Raw genomic sequence first — 24,161 nt, forward strand, 5'->3', positions numbered from 1 at the left:
AGGGGCGCCTACCTGTATTCCATCATGAAGTGCCTACTTCATGTACAGCAGCCAGCACCCTCCATGCATTCACCAAACACACACTAAATGCAAGCAAGGGTCTGTGCCGATGTCTTTTGGTACCAGCAGACTCTGTAGGCTCCAAGCCCTATGTGTTCAGTCTCAGGGACCTGTGTTCAGTCTCAGGTACCGCTTGTAGAGATGGGTCCGCATGTCCGTTAGAACCCACTTCTTCCTCATTTGTGGCTCATGGCTTCTCTCTGTCTATGGAATCTGAGGTGTTCAATGGTCAAAGTCTTCCCCATGGGTCTAGGAAAGACAGGATGCAAGGCATTGTGCCCCTACCCTTACATCTTATGTGCTCAACTGGGCCTGATTTTGCACAGCCTCGCAGGCAGAATGGAATAAAGAGAAGTAAACACAAACCTCAAACAGGCCAGGAAATTACTAGTTAATATTCATTGCCTAAATTTCAGATTTTGGAAATGCAAAATTCATCCATAATGATCCATATGGTCCCCTAAGAAGAACCAGCATTCTGTCAGCCCCAAATAATTAGCAAATAACTTCTGTTTTCATGTTGGCCTCTATCTCCATTGTAAAATTAAGAAACAATCTTATTAAAGGTAATCATTCAAGGGGGTTAACGGGAAAGAAAATAGACCCTTCATGATCTTCAAAACGGAAGCTGCAGGGAAGCCACGTGAGCACAACATTGAAACTGTACCCTACGGTGGGGGGGGGGGATTTTCCAGTGGAAAAAAGCAAGTTGCCAAACCCATAAAAACAAAGGCCCTTCACTTTTAAATTGAGGTGCATTAATTCTGGCCTGCGATACTCTCGCACAGCATCTACCCAGAGAACTCTAAAATGTGCTGAGATCTAGGCATGCCCCACAGCAGGGGATCAGCATGGCCATGTGCCTAAGAGAGACCACAAGCTGCTTGACCTGACTGACCCAAGTTGCTCCGGCAGCTGATGAAGGCTGTGACCGAGGAGGATGACCAGGAGGTAGATAGATTTCTGTGTGGAAATGTGTGCTTTTCACTCGGCTATAGCAAGGTTCCCAGGGGAAGGAAATCCCTTTGGTCCAAGAGACATTTATAAGGAAAGCAAAGGCTAGAGGTAGATCTTAGGATAGAGCCGTGTCTAGAGCAGAAGAACCTGTGGGTTTAGTCCTTTCAAAAGAGAAGGGGGGGGGAGAAAGGTGAGGAGGAGGAGGAGGAAGAGGAGGAGAAGGAGGAAGAAGAGGGGGAGAAGGAGGAGGAAGAGGAGGAGAAGGAGGAGGAAGAGGAAGAGGAGGAAGAGGAGGAGAAGGAAGAGGAGGAAGGGGAGGAGGAGGAGGAAGAGGAGGAGGAGGAAGGGGGAGGAGGAGGAAGAGGAGGAGGAGGAAGAAAAGGAGGAAGGGAGGAGGAGGAAGAAGAAGAGGAGGAAGGGGGAGGAGGAGGAAGAGGAGGAGGAGGAAGAGGAGGAAGAAGAGGAGGAGGAAGAGACGGAAGAGAAGGAGGAAGAAAAGGAGGAAGGGAGGAGGAGGAAGAAGAGGAGGAGGAAGGGGAGGAGGAGGAGGAAGAGGAGGAAGAGGAGGAGAGGAGGAAGAGGAGGAGGAGGAAGAGGAGGAAGAGGAGGAGGAGTAAGAGAAGGAAGAGAAGGAGGAGGAAGGGGAGGAGGAGGAAGAAGAAACACTGTGAGGGTCCACCGTACCCATGGAGACCCTGGATTCTCCTTCTCAGCTCAGCACAATGCCCCTACCACACACATACAGGGCACACATATATTCTACCCACTCCTCAGAGACTCTTGCTTCTCAGAGAAAGCATCTACCTAGGAAGCCAAGCCAGAGGCTCCAAGGAGCTCTGTGGTTTGAGATTCTAGAGGTTTTTCTTACAAGAGTAAATAGCCTATGAATAGGAAAAGTGCTCAGGTAATCCACTGAATAATAATCTGAGAGTTCTGAACAGAGAATGCATATTGGTTTTCAGGCCAGAGAGAAGTAAGTTCAGACTAGACAGTTGGCACAGAGACAGGAGGATGTCTGGGAGGCGGGCGGCAGGGGCTCTTGTCGGGGGCTCAGGGGAGGCAGAAGAGCACTTCATCACAGAGGCTACCTCATCACCCTCCCCATGCACCTGAGGGTCCCACCCTCTGAAAGTTATCTGTCGTCACCCTAAAAGAACACAAACAAGAGGTTCTGATGCCGCAAGTCCACTTGTTACTGATTAGAGAGTTCTAGGTTCTTTTAGCCTTTTTCAATAGTCAAGTTAAAGGAAAACACACTTAACTCAATCGGTACAACCCTTTCAGGATGTTCTGCCAGCCCTCAGGCTTCTGTGCTGACACTACTGTCTGGACTGCAGTCACACTGGTTTGTTACATAAACTAGATATGAATCTGCCGTGCAGGAGGCCCCACTGCTGAAATCACAGGGCTCTGTCCTCAACGCCTAGATGGCATGCCCCCAGAGGCCTCTAGGAACTACATGAACGAGGCTCCATCCATCTGTTGAATTACACGGTCCTCCATGGAGTTCTGGTGGGATGCCCTAAAACTGTAGTTTTGACCATTAATTTGTGATTAAGTTTGAGAGTGTCCAAAGATTCCTCCCTCCCACTACAGTATGCTCTGAGAGCAAAACCTTAAGTGGATTTTAAGGGACAGCAAAATGGTCTGAATCAAATTTCTGAAAATCACTTCTTTCCCAGAGCTGCATGTTGTCATGCTATGAATTTGGGTTCTTTAAGTTTCCTTGGATACATAACCAGACTTTGTGGAGGGGTTATGTTTACATCTCTGAATAAAGTACCCAAAATTCAGGAACAGCTACAAATATCATACCAAGCAAGACAGGAGTCCCCTGGGTGCTGTGGAGAAGAGAGATTCCTGGAGTAATTCATTCTTGGCTTCGTGCCAGTTTTTCATTTCAAGCCAACAAACCTTCTTTGGTTCATTAACAAACACTCCAGGAAAGCAAATGTCTCCACCTGCCCTTTCTTAACTAGCATCGTCTTCAGAGTTACTGGCTGGATGAAACCCGTATTGGGAGGTTGTTGTAGCACGTATCTAAAACATCCTATATATGTCTGTGTGTTGAAGGCTTGTTTGACAGCCTGCAGCACTATGGGGATGTGGTAGAACTTCCGAGAGGTGGGACCTTCCGGGAGGCGAGACCTAGTAAGGAAGTTCGGTCATTGGAAACACACATTTGATGGGCACTGGAAGATTCCGGCCCCTCGCTCCCTGTTTGCTTCCCATTTGGCATGTTGCTAACAAGGCTCCTCTATCACACAATCCCCCCATGATATCATGTGATGCCATACACCAAAAGAAACAGAGCCAAGGGCCTACAGGCTAAAACCATAGCCTGTCACACACGATCCAAAAACATCTGTCCCCATTTTAGGTTGGTTACTTCAGGCATTTTGTCACAGTGCCTGACCCATGAGGACTGCAGGGCTATTGTCTCCGAGTTAGGTTAAACTGATTCTCAACAGGGTTAGGCAGGCACTAATGTTGATTCAGTAAATATCTGAATGAAAATATAAAAAGAAACCATGATACAGACACAGGACAAAGTCAGCCACAGTGAGCTCAGCGTGCAAGTCCCTTCCCTTTTCTGTCATAGCTCAGATTCCCTAAACAGATGGTCGGGAGCAAAGCTCTGTCACAGAAACTTCTGTCCATCATAGCATCTTAGAGGTACCACTAGTTCAATACCCCACCTGGCAGAAGGAGAACCTGCTAACAAGATCCAGGAATGGTACCCTCCAAAGTTCCTGAAGCCAGGCAGGAAAATGTGACATTACACCATCTTTACTCCTATGCTGTCAAGCCTCCACCCCGGGGGGCTGCTGTGATGAGTTTAAGTATTGAACAGACACAACCACACTACCTGGGCTCCAGTTGCTCATCACGGGGGAAGGGACACTTCCCCATTCTATCCTTGCATGTATCACGTGGCCCTGAGTCCTGCTTAGCCCAGCACGACAGCCGATCTCTAGGCTATTCTGTCGGTAACCCCGCCTTGACTGCACAGGATGTTGCTTTCTGAAGCACATCTGGAGCTGCATGAGGATTTCAGAGCACACACCCAAGGCACTACACACTCTAGTAGGGAGGTGCCCTAGGGGTCTCCAGCCTAACTCATACGCCTCAAGGGTACCCCTTTGGATTGGGTATTAACTACCCAAATCGGCTGACCTTAACTCTAAGAACCCTAGGAGCCTCCGAGAGAGACTGAGCCTGTGAGAAAGAAGACAGAGCCCAGGCAGAGGGAAGGTCTCCCCAGCCACCATTAACTCTGAAAAATGTCGCCTGGGCTCTGGCGTCTGCTTCTATAAGCTCAGGCTAGACCAGGTGGTTTAGCAGCTGTGCTGCATGGTTTTCATCAAACCCAGACAGATCTGGGAAGAGGAGGGGGTCTCAACTGAGAAGTTGCCTCCTTAGGATTGGCCTGTAGGCAACAAGTCTATGGGATATTGTCTTGATTAATAAGTGATGTGGAAGGCTCTATCCATTCTGGTGGCACATGCCTTTGCAGGTGGTTCTGGCATCACTACTAGTACTAGTGACATTTTGCTTTTCTGCAACGGGACACTAAGAATCTGAGTACCATTCATCATCATCATCATCATCATCATCATCATCATCATCATCATCATCATCATCGCTACCGCCACACCACCACCACCACCATCTATTCTTTTCTCATACATTACATAAAGACCACAGTTTCCCCTCCCTCCACTCCTCCCAGCCCTCCCTACTCCCCTCTGCCTCAGATCCCAGATCTACTCCTCCTCTGTTTCCCTTAAAAACAAAACAAAACAAAACCACGGCTTCCCAGGGATATCGACTGAACACAGCCTGACACACTACAATAAGACTAGGCACAAACTCTCATATCAACGCTGGATGAGGCAACCCACTAGGAGGAAAAGGGTCCCAAGATCAGGCAAAGACACCCCAACTCCCACTATTAGGAGTTCCACAACCCAGCTATACCACCATAACATACATGGAGAGAACCTAGCCTACGGGGTGTGTGATCGTCACTTCAGTCTCCATGATCCCCCAAAACACCATGCTTAGTTGACTCTGTAGGCCATGTTCTCGTGGTGTCCCCAGGGCCATTGGCTCCTATAACCCTTTCTCCCCTTCTTCTCTAGGGTTTCCCTGGCTCTGCCTAGTGTTTGGCTGTGGGTCTCTGCAGCTGCTCCCATCAGTTGCCGGGCGAAGCCTCTCTGATGATAATCGGGCTAGGTACCGATCTATGAGGATAGCGGAATATCATTAGTAATCATCTCACTGATTTTTTTTTTCCCAGTCACGTTTGGTACTTGAAATGAGCAGAGAGGGAAGACGGCTTAAGAGTAGGAAGAGATATTAGGGCTTAGTCACCGGACAAGAAAACCCCAGCAGAGTGAAGAAGCGACATCGGTGTTCCCTAGAAATAGCAATGTTTCAGTGGCAACCACCTCCTCCGTTCTCACAGGAGCAAGAAGCTCAGCTGACGTTCCTGCTGTCACCATCCTTGATCTGGTGACATCCTCTATCAGTAAATCAGGAAGGAGAATGCGGGAGTCTGATTCTGTTGCAGACGCTCTCCCAGGACAAAGACGGGACAGACAGCCATTATCTGTAGCCTTCTCTCTCCACCCCCATGAGGTGTAAGCTCACAACGATCATTCCTTTCAAAATCCCAAACATCGGCCTGCGGCACATTTTGATGGGAGGCAGGAGCACCATGAATATTAAAGGGAAAGTTTTTAACCTGGTGGCAGAGCTACCTTGAAGCATCGGTACCATCTCAAGGTTTCCGCCATAAATACACTGTGTTATATACATTTATCAGAAAAGAAAAGAAAGGCATCAAAAATATATGACCAGCTTTGGGACTCAGTGTTTTGTGTATATATATAATCTGCATGTACATATGTGTATATAAAAAGGCATCTGAATCTATCCATCTGTTTTTTACGTCCCTTTAACATCACCAACATCACTACCCTTAGTATCAGAGAAGATAAGCAGCATCTCTCTCCATGCTCTACTTGCACCGGCCTGTCCTAGGTTCTGGATGGGATATGTGGGCAAGCCAAGGAGCCCACTGAATCCATCAGAGCTAGGGCTCCATGTCTCATCACCATTAATAGTTGCTACGTTTGAATATGGTCCAAATGTTGCCCCTACAGAGTCAGGGGCCTGAAGCTTGACCTTCAGTAATGACATTGACCTGTGAGGGGTGGAGCCTGGAAGGAGAAGTTTAAGGCATTCAAGCATCTGCCCCCGGACAGACTTAAAGCCTTCTCTGAGACCTTGGTTGGCTCACTAGGGAGCAAGTTGCTATAAAGGAGTGAGCCTGACTCCTGGTTACTTCCTATTCCTGTCTTACCACACAGCCTCTCCCTCTTACATGCATTCCCACCATGATGCTGCACGCCACCATGTAATGTAATTGGGGGTGGGGGACTCAGCAGAAATTAGACATGCAGGGTAAATTTTGGATTTTAGCCTCAACAACTGAAATAAGAAAACCTTTCTTTATGACATACCCAGGCTCTGGCTTTTGGGGAGAGGGGAAATATCAACAGAGAACATCGAAGAGACCAGGCAAACAAGACCAAGAGTCAGGACACTAAACTGTCTGTCCTGTAGACCTCGGAGTGTGGTCGCAGCAGCTCCCTGAGCTCCTTCCCGGAGCTGTCACCTCCCCTTCCCCCAGTGGACTTGCCCTCCAGGGACCCTGGCATGACCCAGAGTTCCATGTTCTGAATGATTGACTCTTCCCAGAAGCAGGAGAACATAGAACCACATGAAGAGAGAGAAAAGGGTCCCTCAGCAGAACTGCAACAGCCCAGAATTCACAGCACAGGCTCTCCAGCCTCACCCCTACCCCAGCAGCTGTGGTAAGGAGCCCTCCATAGGAAGTTACCATGACAGGGAGCTGGATGTGGCCAAACAAGAGCGCCATGGGCCAGGTTTCTCAGCTGTGAAAATAAGATGGAGTTTTGCTCCTTTTACAAGGACCCTGAGATACAGTGGTTGTCTCCTGAGTCTGCTTGGTTTCCTTTAACTGACAGCTCGTACTTAGACACTGCCCTCTGGACAGAGTCTCTTGAAAGGGTCTAAGAGAAAGCTTTCTCTCATCTATTGAAGCATGCATTTCCTATCTGGAGAGAGGACCCATTGTAAAAAAAAAACTATTCCAGAGTCCCAGCACACAGAGGGAGCATAATTGTCAAGAAGTAGCTCCAACTCAGACTCACCAATTCCTTAATAGCTACTACTATCACTATACTATTTATCACTACTACTACATGGTAGTTACCACTACTATGAGAAATTGGAGGAATCTCGGGTGTGTTCATTGATAATAACACACTTCAAAACTGACCAAGGACCTTTATTCATGTCCATAATTTCATTTCAAAGACTTATAAAGACATAGGTTTGCAAATTTAAAAGCTGCTATTTGTATACACTTGTAAATAAGCACACTATCTAATTTGTGTATACAAATTTACATCCTTGGTAGGAAACTGCCTGCAGCAGTAAATTTTCCACTCTGAATATTTGAAGGGTGACTTGATAATACAAAATTAATCTGACCACTTCCTGTGGGCTCACACACACACACACACACACACACACACGCACACACACACACTCACGCACGCACGCATGCACGCACACACACACACACACACACACGCACACGCACACACACACACACACACCGTCACTGTTCAGCCTTCTCGTGTTATACTGCTAACTGGACAAGCACATGCCCAAGAATGGAAGCTTCCCAGTCCATTTCTGAGCAGTGGGCTCCAGGGCCAGCCTTGGTAGTGAAGGGAACCCTCTCTGAGCTCTTTACTCCCTCCTCACGTTGACATAGGGCCCTGCTGTCATTATCCTTGGGGTAAAGAGTTTGTTTTCTTTGGGGGAAGCATTGAAGAGTGGTGACAGCCAGGAGGGACAGATGAATGGAATTATGAGAACATCCCCCAAGTGTAGGTTACTCTGTCCCTACGTTCTGTCACAGGACACCCAGGCTTAAGAGAGCCCCTCATCAAACACTGAATGGATCCTATTAGCAAATAGGCTAACACATTGCATATTGCCAAGACTTCTCTGTTCTCTCGGATTTCCTCAGGCCCAGTGGGTGATTTCAGCTTTCCTTCTATCCCCAAACACCCCAGAGTGACTGAGCTTGCCTAGCTTTGAAAGTGTCTCTCAATTACATGAGTGCAATTTGAGTGTAACTCAATTGCATGATGACAACCCACCAGGGGCCTCTCATTATCCCTTTTCTTCTCCAGCCCCCTAGGTTACTAAAAAGGATTAACTGTTAATCTCTTTGAAACAATGTAAGGTTTTTATTAATAAAATAATCCTATAACTCCTCATCAGATGCTCCAGATGCTATCAGATGTGGCTACGGAGTCAGCCAAAGAAGAGACATATCATGTCAGAATAAACCACCACCACCACAGGACAGGCACAGAGGCAGGACATGCATGCATGCATGCAAGAACATGTACATGCGCAAGTGCGCGCACACACACACACACACACACACACACACACACACAGAGGCACGCATGCATGCACAGATGCACTTGGGCATACCACCTGGAGAGAAGAAAAGGGAGATGCATAGGCACTCCTCCATTTCCAAAGCCCTGAGTTTCCTGGACCCTCAGATAAATCACTTCATCCACAGATACGGCTCTTACTTAAGAGCCAAGATCAGACTGTCTCCACATCGGGTCACTTCCATCATTACAAACTCCCAGCCTCATGGTTAGTATCTAGTTTAGCTTCATTACTGATGTGCTCATCTCCATCATCTGGATTTTGAAGTTTGTAAAGAGAAGGGGTAGCACAAAGGGTCGTCTCCCTCCTCCTGAGCAGTCTCCTTTTTTCATAGTCAATCATTGTAAACACTGATGGGCTATCAGCTACAGCTGGCCCTGCCCATATTAGCTCTTAATCCTGACACCTAGTGGATGTCTGTGTCGCTTCTCCCACAAGGAAATCCTAGTCTTCAGAGATGTTTCTTTGTAAGAGAAAGGGAAATCATACTGTTTTCCAGAGCCTTCCGAGGCTGCTCACACTGCACAGCGGGCCACTTGTCCTTTGGGGCTGATGACCATGTGCGGGGCCGCTCCAAAAGCAGAGCTTGAGGCAATCCCTGATGCACACGTGACGCACATCATTTTGCCAAGAAGAAAGACTAAACTGTTGAAATGTGCTCCAGAGAACTGCAGTCCAGGAGTGAACGCAAAAGCCATGGTCCCCATGGTATTAGTCAGGGTTCTTTGGAAGGAGAGAACCAACAGAATGAGTATATACTCAAAGGGGATTTATTAGTATTGGCTTACATCATACGAGCTGGGTAGTCCAAAAATGGCTGACTCTGCACGGTCTCCAAGAGGCTGAGAAACCCAGTATCTGCTCGATGTAAGAGACTGGGTGCCGCAGCCGTGCTGAAAGCCTGCCTGGGGGATTTCTGGACGGCAGTGGCCTTTACATCACAGTGAAAGGCTGGAAAGGCTGGGTTCCAATGTCAGCGAAAGATGGTGTCACACCAGGAACAGAATACCTGAATGTGTCAGCAGGAGGTGATGGCCAGCACACAAAAACCGAAACTTTCCCATCAGATCTCCTACATCTGGGCCACCACAGGAAGGTAATGTCCACACTTAGGATTTCTAATTTCAACTAACCTAATCAAGGAAATCCCTTGGTGCCCTAAGGCTTGTCTCACACTTGTTGGCAATATTCAACACCACCACCACCGTTTACCCTCGTCTCTTCCCAGGTAACCCTACAGCTGCTGGTCCTGTGTTCTCATCGGAGTGAAGGCTCATTCAGGTCAGTGGGGCTGGGCATGCATGTGGCTAAGTTTCAGGGTCTGGACGTGATGAGTACCCGTAGTCACTGGCCTCTGCACACCAGTACACATCATGTCTTCCCAAGCCAGTACGTAGATGAGAAAAGCTGGTTGAAGACTAATGAGGTCTATGCGTCACCAATGAGCCACCATCATTCTTGTCAAACCTTCCCTGTGACTCGGTTTCCCATAGAGTCAGATTGCCGGAGCCAACCATGCTTTGAAAGCAACACAGAGATTTTCAGAAATTAACAAGAGTACTTTGTTCAAGTAATGTGCTTATTCCAGTTAATCCTGGCCTCGATACACAAGAGCAACTTGTTGGCCATTCTGCATTGTCAAGATAGACAACAATGTTCTTCCTTTCAAGGGTTGAGCTAACTAGACTACACTATCTATACAGCATTCTGCATCTCTCTTTCTCTGCCTCGTGTGTGTGGATCAAGATGTAAATGCTCAGCTACTGCTCCAGCACTATGCCTATCTGCCTGATGTCATGCTCCCCGCTGTGATGAGAATGGATTCTAACCTTCTAAAACTGCAGGCCCCAAATATATGCTTTCATCTGTAAGTTGCCTTGTTCATGGTGTCTTATCACAGCGATAGAAAAGGAAGACACTATCCATAAATGAGGCTCCATAAGAAAAGGTGTGATGGGTTTTGGCCCTTATGTTCCTAGAAGTTGCTGGGGGTCACTGGGAGGAAGTAGATGCAAGTGGATCCCAGGCAAGGGAGTTCTCTCTATCAGAACTCTGACTTACCAGCAGTCTAATGACAGTTCACAGTCACTGAGACTACCCAGAAGCAATCGGAACTAGGAAGACTCAAGTATCCCAAACTTGCCCTCCTCATGGGTCTTTAGGACCATGGTAAGCTTTGGGTGGTGGTCCCAGGACAGTCCTTTAGGCAAGGATGTGTCAGAGCCAGTTCTTTACTTGGAGTGACTGCCTCGGAGCTAGCAGCCACTTCGTGTCAGGATCTACTCAGATTGAGTGCTCCCCGGGATCCAGTGGGGAGCATAACATGGGCACCATAAAAGTCAGAGTCATGTGGATTCTCTGATACGTCTTTTCTGAGTCACCACCCGCAACCACATGTGACTGCTCCAGCTATCGCGTATGCTCTGACAATACCTGGGCATCAGAAACGCTTTGGTGGAGCCAAGTGAAATGATATCCAAGCAGTCCATGGCCATCTCTCAAATGACGCTTCCTCCACTCCACGGCTCATGCAAGGAAGGAGAGCTATTTTGTGTTCTGCTACCGTGATCCTCTACCATCACCAAAACACCTTGGGCAAAATAGGTTTGTCTGGCTTTCACTTCCAGGTCACAGTTCATCACTGACGGAAGTCAAGGCGGGGACTCAAGACAGAACCTTGAAGGCAGGGACCGTAGAGAAGCACAGTTTGCAGGCTCACACTCTGGCTCACTCCCAAGCTTATGCTGAGATAGTTTTCTTAATACAGTCGAGGCCCAGCTGCTTAGAGATGGGGCTACCCACAATGGGCTTGGCCCGCCCACATCAATTATCAATCAAGAGAATCTTCCATAAACATAACCACAGGAAAGTCCATATTCAATTGAGATCCTCTCTTCTCAGATGACGTTAAGTTGTGTCAAATTGATAGTAAAAAAAAAAAAAAAAAAAAAAAAAAAAAAAAAAAAAAAAAAAAAAAAAAAAAAAAAAAAAAAAAAAAAAAAAAAAAAAAAAAAAAAAAAAAAAAGCCACACTGAAGGCATGTCAGGCACCCATGGAGAGAACAGACGACAGCACCGGAACACAGAGGGTCTCCTCATACTTCTTGCTAAAAGACAAAACCCTAAGCACAAAATATTTTAGGTGAGTGAAGGCCAGTTGCCGAGCACCCATATGGGTTCTCCCCAGCATGCATGCTGCAAGCTGAGTGCAACATATCCTGCTGTAACCAGCAACATCCCTGTATCACTCAAAAGGACCAGCCGCCGTGAAAAGCCACATGATTGACACTGGCCTGGCAAGAGCATGCTGTCTTGTTGACCCAAAAAGAAGGCTCTGCCCACATTCAAGAACTAAGGGCTGAGGCTGACAGCTCGGGTCTTACAGGCCGCCAGAGGCTCTCACAAAAGCACTGGTGTCGCCAGGCTTATGTGATCCTCTCACACTTCAGCTACTTCAAAAATGGGGACAAAGCCCCTGCCAACTGCCATACTGCCTAGCTGCATTAGGACATTCATTTCATTCCCTGTGCATATCAAGCTTGCTCTTGACCCTAAGGACATCTGTGCCAAGACGGGTAAGATGGATTTATTCTTTCATGGGGACAGGCTGATGGAGTCTGTTACCTGTTACCAGTCCTTGGAGCTTCTTTGTTCCTAATGCCTGCTTGCCAAGGGCTGGGAAATTCCTCCAGAGGAGCCAAAGAGGGCAGGCTGACAAGATGCGAATAAGTTGCGCAACACATGCCCAGCCATGCAGACATGTGTGCACACGCCCAGCCATGCCAACATGTGTGCGCATGCACAGCCATGCCACCATGTGTGCACACACACAGCCATGCAGACATGTGTGCACATGCCCAGCCATGCAGACATGTGTGCACATGCCCAGCCATGCAGACATGTGTGCACATGCCCAGCCATGCAGATACGCATGCTCACAGGCATGGCTCTGGCCATCAAGACCAGAGGACTACTGGAGCAGTGACGTACACTGAGGCAAGGGCCAGCTCTTGAGTTGGAGACCCAGCATACTCTGTCTATGCTAAAAGCAGCAACTGGGAAACAGCTTTCTAATAAAACCATCCCTTAAAGTAGATCTGTATCTCCTTGACAGGGAAGGTACATTCCCAATGTCTGTTTCTACACATTGAGTCGTTGACTGTTTCTGAAGGCCGAGGCAGAAAGCTGGAGCGGTGTGATTCAGGGACCTTCCATGCTAGTTGAAAGAAAAGAATGTCCTATGGGCTGGTGGCAGGCCATCTTTTCTGGCCTGAGTGGCCAAAGGAAGCACACATCAGTCTGCCGTTCCCAGTCACCTCCCACCACTCTGTGGGGAAGCTTATAGCTTCCTGCCTGGCTAGCTCTCAGGCACAGAAACTATGCACAGGCTCCTCCATCCCTCGTCCCCCTCAATGCCACAGAACTTAAAACCAGAACCGTTGCGCTTTAGCCCCCTAATCGTATAAGGCATGAATGACCAGAGACTGCCTGTTAAGTAAGGCCGGCTTCTCATCTTCAGCTGAGCACGAGGAACATCCAGCCATGACGGATACTGTTAGAGATGGAGAGGTGAATGGGACGGGTGCTGGTGGTTTAGGGGCTTCTGTGAACTCTGAGTAAAAAAATCACTGAGACATGCCCAGCAACACTCCACCAGCACTGACGGCTCTTATACAATAAAGGTGTCAACACAACTCTTCTGGCAAAAGAGGCCGCTGGGTCTTCAGTCTCTGTGCACACACTTTTATGGAAAACACTAGGAACTACGGTCTGATGGAACCACAACGGATAGAACTCTGGGTACTGGAACCTGGGAGTCCTTGAGCCACGCCCTCTTGTTGTGAGTGAGGCACCAGCCCTCTCACTGAGTAAACATTAACTCTGCTCAAAGAAGATCTATAAAGAAAGATTCTGAAAACAAAAGATAGACAGTGAGGACTGCAGACTTGAGGGCAGCAATGGATGCCCTCGAGTAAGCCGTCAGCAAAAGCCCCTGAAATTGTCAATTCTGAGCACGCTCAAAGCAGCCCGCAGTGCTGATTCCTACACCTGCCACTAGCCTGCCCTGGGAGTTGCACATGCTAAGTCTCCAGTGTGTTTTAGTCTTTGGTCCTAACTCTGTTTCCCGAAGGGAACACCTGCCATGCTATTCTTTCCAGGGACCTATGACACTGGTGCCTGTGTCCCCAAGATGAAAATCCCTTTACATTAACATGTAGAAATGCCTTCTGGGCTCACTGCAGGACCACAGCATCAGCCACCTCCATCCGGGGATTACACTAGGCCAGGGCCGGGAGAAAGGCTGGGCAACATGGCTCCTGTATACTGGGTGCCCAGATTACCTTTGTCAGTTCAGGGAATGAGTGCTAGGTACAGAAGCAGCAATGTGGACTGGCTTGTCCCTCAGATCTTTGAGTCTAATAAGAAAGATGAGTATTGGACGAGCACAGCCATTGCTCTGTGGCCCAATAGAAAAGCAGGATCCATAGATATCAGTCCTTCCCCGATGAAGGAGCTAGAGAAAGGACCCAAGGAGCTGAAGGGGTTTGCAGCCCCTTAGGATGAGCAACAATATGAACTAACTAGTAACCTCAGAGTTTCCAGGAACTAAACCACCAACCAAAGAGTACACATGGTGGGACTCGTGGCTCCAGCTGCATATATATATAGCAGAGGATAGCCTAGTTGGTCATCAATGGGAGGAGAAGCCCTTGGTCCTGTGAAGGCTCAATGCCCCGGTGTAGGGGGATGCCAGGGCCAGGAAGTGGGAACGGGTGGGTTGGTGAGCAGGGAGAGGGGACAGGGTTTTGTTTTGTTTCCTTATTGAGGGGAAACCTGGAAAGGAGATATCATTTGAAATGTAAATAAAGGAAATATCTAATAAAAAATAAATAAAACTCAAGTTCCTCATAAAAGCTGGTGTAGCCGTCGAATCCTCCTGTATACTTGATTTCTGTGCCGTTTGTTTGTTTTTTGTTTTGTTTTGTGACAGGGTTTCTCCGTATAGCCCTGGCTGTCCTGGAATTCACTCTGTAGACCAGGCTGGCCTCGAACTCAGAAATCTGCCTGCCTCTGCCTCTAACAGCAGATACAATGTGAATAACAAAGATGCTACATGAGCAGCTCTGACACTGCTTTCTCTAAGGAATAATGACAAGATAAAAGTCTATTTTCACGACAAATACAACTTTTAGAAAATAAAATATTACAGTTTTCTTCTCCTCTTCCATATACCCCAGTCACAACCCTGGTTCCACATAGCATCAAAACAGTTAAAATTTTCCTTTCAACTTACTTGGAATACACGCCAAGAACACCAGTGTCTATGTCGTTATAAATCTAGTAAACAAGTTTGTGTCATGGTGTGCCTCTAGGTCTTTGAAAATATACTGAAGCTTTATAAAGACTCCAATTATATATTGTTCCATAAATCTACCTAAAATATATATGCATATGGTAAAAAATTGTCTATAATATGTTCGGGCCTATTATGAATTAATCTAGGGAGTTGGAAACTTTTTGTATTATTTATCAGCCGTTTAAATGTGCATGGCAAATGAGCAGAAAGTACTGCCTTTAGATATGATCTTATAAAGCTAGAAGATAGTATGTCATAGACTCCCCAAAGCCAAGCATTTTAATGACCTACATAATTGCTAAAATAACTAAGGAAGAATTCAACTTTTAAAAAATAATTTTTAAATTGGTACACCAGAAAATTGTACATATACCAGAGCACTGTACAGTGTTTTGATGCATAAATATACTGCATCGTGTTAAAAATTGAAAACATTTACCTTCTGAAACATCAAAATCCTTTCTCATACCTTCCCGAGATGTACAATATATTACTGTTCTCTGTAGTCAACCTACTGTGCAAAAGCACACCAGGATCCCTTGCTCCCGTCTAACTGTAACTCGGAAGACACAAGCAACCACATTAAAAAATATTATTGACCAATGGGCGGCTGCTTGTGGAACACACAGATGTGAAAGATTGATGCCTGTGTCTACATTTATAGTCAAGAAAGAACCACAGAGAAGCTCACGGAGCACAAGCCTCCAAGAGGGCCAAATGCCCACTACCAGCTGGAGCATGACATGAAGACGTGAAGTTGTTTCTGTTATTCTTGCTCTGGTGCAGAAGTCAACTAGACGTGTGTGTGTGTGTGTGTGTGTGTGTGTGTGTGTGTGTGCGCGTGCGTGTGTGTGTCTGTCTGTCTCTGTCTGTCTGTTTGTATTTATATGTGTGCTTGTGTGTCTGTCCAACTGTGTATGTGTGTATATCTATGTGTGTCTGCGTTTCTCTGGGTATGTCCATGTGTGTCTGTATGTGTGTCTGACTGTATGTGTCTCTGTCTGTCTGTGCATGTCTCTGAGTTTGTGTGTGTGTATGTGTCTGTCTGTCTGTCTGTCTGTCTGTCTGTGCCTGTCTGTGTTTGTGTTTATATGTGTGCTGTGTGTCCGTCTGACTGTGTATGTGTGTATATCTATGTGTGTCTTTGTGTTTCTCTGGGTGTGTCCATGTGTGTCTGAATGTGTGTCTGACTGTGTGTGTCTCTGTCTGTCTGTGCATGTCTCTGAGTTTGTTTGTGTGTGTCTGTGTGTTTGTATGCATCTTTCTCTGTGTGTGTTCCTGCATGTGTCTGTATGTATCTGTCTATGTCTCTGTGTTTCTGTGTGTGTCTATGTGTCTGTATGTGTGTTTCTCTGTGTGTGTCTGTGTTTCTGTGTATGTCTCTGTGTGTGTTTCTACATGTGCCCACATGAGCTACAAGGAAGGCCAACTTATTAGCCGTATTTTTCTATAAAGTCTCATACTGAAGAAGGTCATCAGGTCCACAGGTTGATTCGCTTGGTCATATTTCCTCATCAAGGAGGATGAAAGTCAGCTAAAGGCATAGAGCAGATGAGATCTCACTAAAAATCACCACAAGCCAGCCTCTTCCTGCCTTGCTTTTTTGTTTTTTGTTTTTTGTTTTAATTCAGGGAGTTGTTCCAATGGTTTCTAAAAGGTGTTCAGATGTCTAGGTTCACTGTGTTTATCATTTCCAAGATTACAGACCTTACAGCATGTAGAAAAAGCAACACCAAAGGCCATTTGGGCAGGATGACTTTGCCAGCTTTGTCGAATTTGGGAAGAAGATGCTGGGTCAGTGGACAGGCTATTTGTCCAGCCCTGAATATGTTCAGCATTCCACAGCCTTCCACCCTCATCATTAAAATGAAATCAAATTACAATATTGCTACTAAGGACAAAACTGACAAGGAGAAGTTCCCAGTATCCCAGACTCTGTGTTCCTCGCTGAAGGGTCCCTGCCAGCGCCTTGTGGACCCTGCTACAGCCCTGGTATGACAGACCCTAGTGAGAAAACTTTACATGGGTTGGCTGGCCACTTAGTGGTTCCAATAACATTTGCTCAAGAACAGAAAGTGTCACTGGCACGGGAAGCAACGGCTGCACTTGTACACACAATGAGTGCTCCCTCATCCAAGCCCCAACTGTGACCTGATACAGCATTGCCCCTCAGTTCCACAGGCTGCAGTTTATCCAGAAAGAAATATGCTCATCAGGACCACAGGGACCCATACCGGTCAATATCCTGAAGTGTTTCTCTGGGTGCCTCTGAAGCCTTGTCTGGGGACACTGACCTGCAGGACAGCATCAGAGAGTGCCCACTTGAACCTCGGGGAGAACGAGAGGGCAGCTGAGGCCCAGGGACAAGTGCCGATGTTTCTGTCATAGGAGAGGGCCCCTAGAGGTCCAGACAGCCTTCGAGGGAGGTGACAAGCCAGAGGGGGCTGCAGAGTCAAGAGCCTCGCCTCGCAGCAGCAAGCACTTTGGGGTGACCTTTGAAAAAGGGGGTTAATGGACCATCCAACTCATCCTTCTTACCACTCTGGGCATTTTTTTTCCAGGACCAGAAGTCAAACAGTTGTACTTATGTCTTCTTTATAGCAATTAACCTCTCTGTCTCACCAGCTCTCAGAATTAAACCCTACGATCCACCAGAGCTAATCAAGTCAAAACGTCCTGCTATGTGAAGTCAGTGCAGTCTACATGGACCTAGATCTTGGGGTCAGACCCCACCCCTCCCTCCACTGTCCCCCTCCCACAGGAATCAACCCGGGAGAAAATATGCCCCACCCTCCTCTGTCCTCTGGGTCTGGAATAAAGGATGAATGACCTCAAAGCCTCTGGTGGACTGAAAACACCAGGCAGTGAGCTGACTTGGTTGATAGGCTCTGTGGGCTGTGAGGAGCTAGCTCATAAGGAATATCCCATCAATATCCCATCCCCTGCTGCCGATCTACCATTTTGAATCTGCAGGGGAACTGACCTGCAGATGGCATCCTCCAATCAAAAATTCCCTTCCTGCCCCATAAGATCCCAAGCCCCCTGTGCCACGTGGTAGTCACCTACTCACTGGAGAGGAGACTGGCGTCTGTCCTTCAGTTGATCGGATTAAAGAACAATTCTGCTTGTGTCAAAAAAGAAGCCTTAGAACAATAAGGCAAGGGATGGAGATACTGAGGACGCAAATGGGAAAGGAAGAAGTCAAAGGGTCCTAACTGCAGAGGATACGGATCTATAGAGCCTGAAGATGCCATTAGAAATCTCCCATAGCTAATATATATCCATATCCATGAAGCAGGATACAAACAGCATGCAAGAATCGACAGCCTTCCTACATACAAACGACATACGGAGAAAGAAACAAGGTCATAATACCACTCGCAATAAAATACTTCGGGATAAACCTAACTAACGAGGCCAGAGGCTTGTGTAATGAAAACTTTAAGGCACTGAAAGATACCAAGAAATAGATAGCCTCCCATTCTTCGGATTAGTAGGATTAAGATCATAAAAATGGCCATCCTATCAAAACTACAGGTTCAATACCACATCCCTCAAAATTACAATTAATTTCTCACAGAAGTTTTTTTTTTTTTTTTTTAAAAAAAAAAAAAAGTCTTAAAGTTATACGGAAACATAAAAAACCCAGGATAGCCAAGACCATCCCAAACAATAAAAACAATTTTGGAGGTATTCTCTCTTCTCAGGCTGGTAGCCAGAGAGGTCCCGCCGATTCTCAAATGCTACAGTCTATCAGCATTGCTCTGACTTACTCTCCAGAAGTTGACAGTAGGATCCTATTGCCGAAGACACCACACATTTGAGCCACAGAACATGAGAAGGTCAAGCTGGAACTGACAAGGAAGCTTCGTCCCTAGTGTCCCCAGAACTACGGAAGGTGCCAGTGCATGGCTATCCGAGGAGAAAAGCCATCCCCAATCTTACCCAAATGTGAACCTCGTGAGCTAAAGTAATGACCGGCCTGACGAAACCAGCTTACTGGTACAATTGTGGACACATACGTCCTAGGAATAAAACAATCCTTTTCTGGATGAATTATTTTTTTTTTTTAGAACATCTGAATTTTTTAATCCTTCTTTACAGGTTACCTAGAGCACTTTTGATTAAGAAAACTGTAGAAAGTTAGTAACTGCCACAAGCGGACGCCAGTTGGTGGCACGTGTCAATTTCCACAGAGTCCTGCTTTGCGGGGTGTCTGAATGCACGGCTCGGGGTCTCTGCTCAAACTTGCTGGAATCACTCATGGCAGATTTTAATGTCCACAGGTCACTTTTCCCTGTATTTCTTTGTAAACTCTTCAGCATTCTTACAGAATTTTTTACGGTCCTTAGAGCATTCTTCAGCTAGGTCAGGCCGGAGTGGGTGCTCAGGCTGGGGGTCATTCACCAGTGCTGGATCCAGGGACTGGATTACTTGGTCAGTCTTGGTAGCTGGCTTCCAGTTTTCAGCACTGATTACTGTGGTTTTGACTCCCTTGATCTCCTACAGGCCCTTCTCGTCGATGTTAGGTTGGTAGATCTTTGTTTTCTACGTGATCTTGGGTGGTTTGAATGGATATTCTGCTGGAAAGTTGATTTCAGTTCTGAAGGCTCCCTCATCATATGGAGAGTTGTCAGGAACAATAAGCCCTTGCCAAGTCGATAAATTAGCTTCATCAACCTAGACGTTACGGATGTTTTTCATTCCACACTTGCGGGTCTCTTCAAGCTCCTTCATTAGCCTCCTGCTGGCCGCCATCTTGGATCTGGTGCTGTTGCTTTCCCTTCTAGATGGATTTAAGGTCTATTCCAGAAGTAGAATAGTAGATACTATTCTAGTATTCTGTATCTTAGCTAGAGTTTCTCTTAATGTGATGAACACCATGACGAAGCAAACAGGGGGGGAAAAGGTTTATTTCAACTTCCATCTTCCATCTTCCAGGGAAGTGATCCAGAAACTCAAGGCAGGAACCTGGAAGCAGGAGCTGATGCAGGCAGAGGCTATGGAAGAGTGTTGCTTACCGGCTTGCTTTCTATACCTTGCTCGGCCTGCTTTCTTGTATCCTCCAGGAACCACCTGCCGAAGAGTGGTACCACCCTCAGTGGGCTGAACCCTCCCTCACCAAATCACTAATTAAGTGCTTGGCTAAGAGCCAGATTTAAGGAAGGCATCTTCTCAATATGGCTCCATCTTCCCAGTAAACTCTACCTTAGGTCAACTTGACAAAAAAATAAAAAAATAAAAAAGCCCTAACCAGGACACTGTGCTAAACGGACTAAGCACTAAGCTGACTTCTAATGGCTTATCATTATGCCCACAGATGGGTCTCTTTATCAACCCTCACTGGAGAATCTTCTCTCTGCAGGGGGATGGCAATTATCACAGAGTTGCCCAAGTGGTCAAGGTGCCGAGAACCAAAGGCTGTTGAATACCCAGCCCTGATGGGACATCTACGTCCCAGCCCCTCTCCCGGGATGTGTGGAGTATTTCAGAAGAGGAAAACAGAAAGAGTAGAAAGCCAGAGGTGGTGACAGAGGTGGCCCCACCCACGACCGAGGGTGCGTACGAGACCTGTAGGCGATCAAGGGAGTCAAAAACCACAGCTTGGAGAAGGGAGGTGGGCACAAACCACCTCCCGTAGTGGAGGGTCAACTAGCAGTTGGCAGCTGCTGGCACAGGAAGACTCAGTATCCCTTACAACATAGTCTCTGGTAGATCAACCATGCCCCATTGGATGACCCCATATCCAAGAGCTTCGTGATGGGTTTAAAGACAAAAACAAAAAAGGGAGGACACAAAGGTTGATGGGTGGTAGATCTGGGAGGAGTTAATATGATCAAAATAGACCGTATGAAATTATCAAAGAACTGATTGAAATAAATATGTATAATTTTAAAAAGTACGTTATCAAAACCAATACATCCCCCTCTCCCTCCCTTTCTACACCTTCAATATTCCTTCCACCACTATGGCCCCCCGACTTTATGCCCCCCACGATTTTATGGCCTCTTCTTGATACTCAAAAAATCCTCCTAGTGTTGACTTTTTTTTTTTTAAGATTTATTTATTGTTATATGTAAGTACACTGTAATTCAGACGCACCAGAAGAGGGCATCAGATCTCATTACGGATGGTTGTGAGCCACCATGTGGTTGCTGGGGTATTTGAACTCAGAACCTTTGGAAGAGCAGTCAGTGCTCTTATCCACTGAGCCATCTCTCTAGCCCCTAGCGTTGACTTTTTAATGAGAAGAATCAAAACATCCAGCTATAAATCTTAGCTTTAACATTAGATCTGTGTTTGCAGGCGACATCATGCAGCCTAGACTAAAATCAAGCTGAAGACCCATGGTACTCTAGTCTGGACCCCAGGATGGTTCAAGCCAGCAGGACCTGCCTCCTGAAGCTGCCCCTACACAGCCAGCATGGGCATCTTTCTTGGCACAGAAAATAGTCAAAAGATATGTTCACTCGCTGTAAAGGCTAAATGTCAGAATATCCATCAGAACCAGTGAATTTTATATTTCTGAGTTCCCTGAGGGCAGACTGATTAGCTAGGTCCCAACCTTGGAAGGCTGTGCTCAGAGACTCCTTAGTCCTAGGAACATTGGGATAGCTGCCACCCATAAGAATAAAACTTCAATGGTGTAAGACACTTGCAGACACAGTAATGTCTCAGGAAGCCAAACAGAAGGAGATAACTCCAACTGTAAACATTACATTTTAAAAACTGAAGAGTTTTCCCACAGGTACGCTCTGAAAAACATAAGTCCTCCCTCTGACAGGTGCTGTAACACTTTACACTCGGCCCTGTATCGAGTCAGCTGTGTTATTATGAGAATATGCCTGAGGCAATTAGTTAATAAAGCAAAAGGTTCATTTTGGCTCACATTCTCGACGTTCGGGTCCTGGGCTGGGTAAGCAGCATATTGAAGTGAGTGGGGAGGAAAGTCAGAAATCAGAGAAAAGGCCTAGCCTCAAAAAACCATGCCCCACTATTAGGCTCCGCCTCCTAAGGGTTCACTTCCAGTGACCACTACTCTGGCTTCCAAACCATTGTTAATGCATAGATCCCGGGACCCACAGATACAGACCCGAGTGGAAGCTCCAGCTACCCCCTTATCTTAATGGTCACAATTCTACCTTGCTGTATTTTGGTAGTGTTTCCATTTAATAACACAAAATTGAAAATTTAGTCTAGAGCCTCAATATGTTTATAAAGATATTAGAACCTCTTATTTGAAAAAAAGTATTCAATATCTGTCATTCTTTTAATATATCAAATTGTCTATGAAAAGATATCCTTATGGAAATAGAGGTTATGAAGAGTACAATGTATGTTCACAAATATACACAATTAATTTAGATAGTAAACAAGCGATTTCTTTTTTTTTTTTTTTTTTTTTGGAGGGAGGGAGGGAGGTGAAGTGGAGAAAAGCTGATGCTAAGAACTAGCCAGCAGTGAGTGCTTAGTTCAGTGAAAGACCTTGTGTCAGATAGCAAGAAGGAGAAGGATGGGAAGAGACATCTGACCTCCCAGCATACCCCACACATTGGTGGGCATGGGCACACATATGTGCTCACTCTCTCTCTCTCTCTCACACACACACACATATCATGTTCACACATGTGCACACATACACAGTGTACATTTTTTAAAGAGTTTTACTTCTGGATTGAATCTTTTTTTTTTTTTTTCCTAAACAGCAATGGGTATAATTTTTCCCCAGGGCTTCAATTTTCCTGAAAAATCCTACTTCTCTACTAAGATATCTTTGTTGTTGGTATTCTGTCTGGCTCACACACACACACACACACACAGAGACACACACACAGACACACACACATACACACACAGTTACCTAGCAACAGCCAGGTGGGCCTGGCCCGCTATAAAAGAGGCTGGTTGACTCCTCCTCTTATTCTCTCACTCTTGCCTCTTGCCCTCTTGCTCTATGGCTCTCTTAACTCCCCTCCCCATGCTCTAAATAAACTCTATTCTATACTATACCATCGTGTGACTGGTCCCTCAGGGGGAAGGGATGCCTTAGCATGGGCCCGCCGAGGCACCCCCTTCCCCCATATCTCACCACACCCCTGTAGAACATAAACTTTTATACTTCTTTATCTTTTTATAATCCCAACATTTGTCCTAGTAGCTGCTTATTACATAATAGTAGATGCAGAAGTTAAACTGAGCACATTTTAGTACTTTGCCTCCGATTCCTCCTTTGGAGTTAGACTTGCTTTTTTTCATTTGCACTTAACTATCAATTTGTCCCAGGAAGCATTCCATTACTACATTACATTATATTTATATAATACATATTATATATCATACATATATATACACACACATATACATATACACACCCATATACACACCCATACACACACACACACACATATACATGTATGTGTATATATTTGCCACATTTAAGGAAAAAAAGTCAAGCTGTAAGCTCTCTAAGTGTGCCATTATCCAGCCTAATTTGCTCACAATAGGAACAGGTACCTGGTCTGAATATATCAAAGCATTTAAAAACAATGACCATTTCATGAAGAACTAAAGCTGTGTGCAATACAGTTCCCATGGTGACCCTCAGGAGTGAGCACACAGCTGCCAGGAGACTGTCACCCCGATGTCCATGCCTGAGCCTCCCTCCTCTTTGTCCCACCCGACCAATGCTAAGCCAGATGCTTCCCTGGGGCCTCCAGGGTTCCAGAAACTCCGTGACTCTACTCAGGCACGTTTCCTAGCATGCTAATTACTGAACCACAGCCAAACCCTCGGGAACACTGTGGGGAGTAGAGAAAGCCACGAAGGACAGAAAAAGTTCAAGAACCCAAGCTAAGAGGACTGTAATAACTATCTCTTTTTTTGCCATGAAAAGCATCAATGTCTGTCACACTAAAATAACTTTTCAGCCATATTCCCTTGAGTTAAAATGTCAAATTAATTAAACTTAAGGACTTCCATTCACACAAAACTCGCACATGTATCTATGAACATGTAGTACGAGCATAAAGAATGTCTGTCTGCCAATATAAAACTTCAAAAACCAAATCAGGAGCGGCCACCAGGGTGTTACTCATGGGAGTAACACCCATAGCACCTGAGCCTCTGATCCTGGCGTTTCTAGATCCATCTTGGCATCCGTGGGTCACGTGACTTGTTTAGGCCAATGAGAACCTAGCACGCTGCTCACA

The 24,161-nt window shown here is 46.2% G+C and overlaps 1 protein-coding gene and 1 pseudogene across 2 annotated transcripts in view; both read right to left on the reverse strand.

Moving 5' to 3' along the window:
• Window positions 1-24,161, reverse strand: part of Sh3rf3 (SH3 domain containing ring finger 3) — a 328,118-nt gene that overhangs the window by 216,029 nt on the left and 87,928 nt on the right. The gene's annotated exons all lie outside the window — the stretch shown is intronic.
• On the reverse strand, window positions 19,210-20,131 carry LOC116075373 (annotated as a pseudogene).

This window comes from Mastomys coucha, unplaced genomic scaffold (genome assembly GCF_008632895.1).
Source record: "Mastomys coucha isolate ucsf_1 unplaced genomic scaffold, UCSF_Mcou_1 pScaffold3, whole genome shotgun sequence".
Lineage (NCBI taxonomy): Eukaryota > Metazoa > Chordata > Mammalia > Rodentia > Muridae > Mastomys > Mastomys coucha.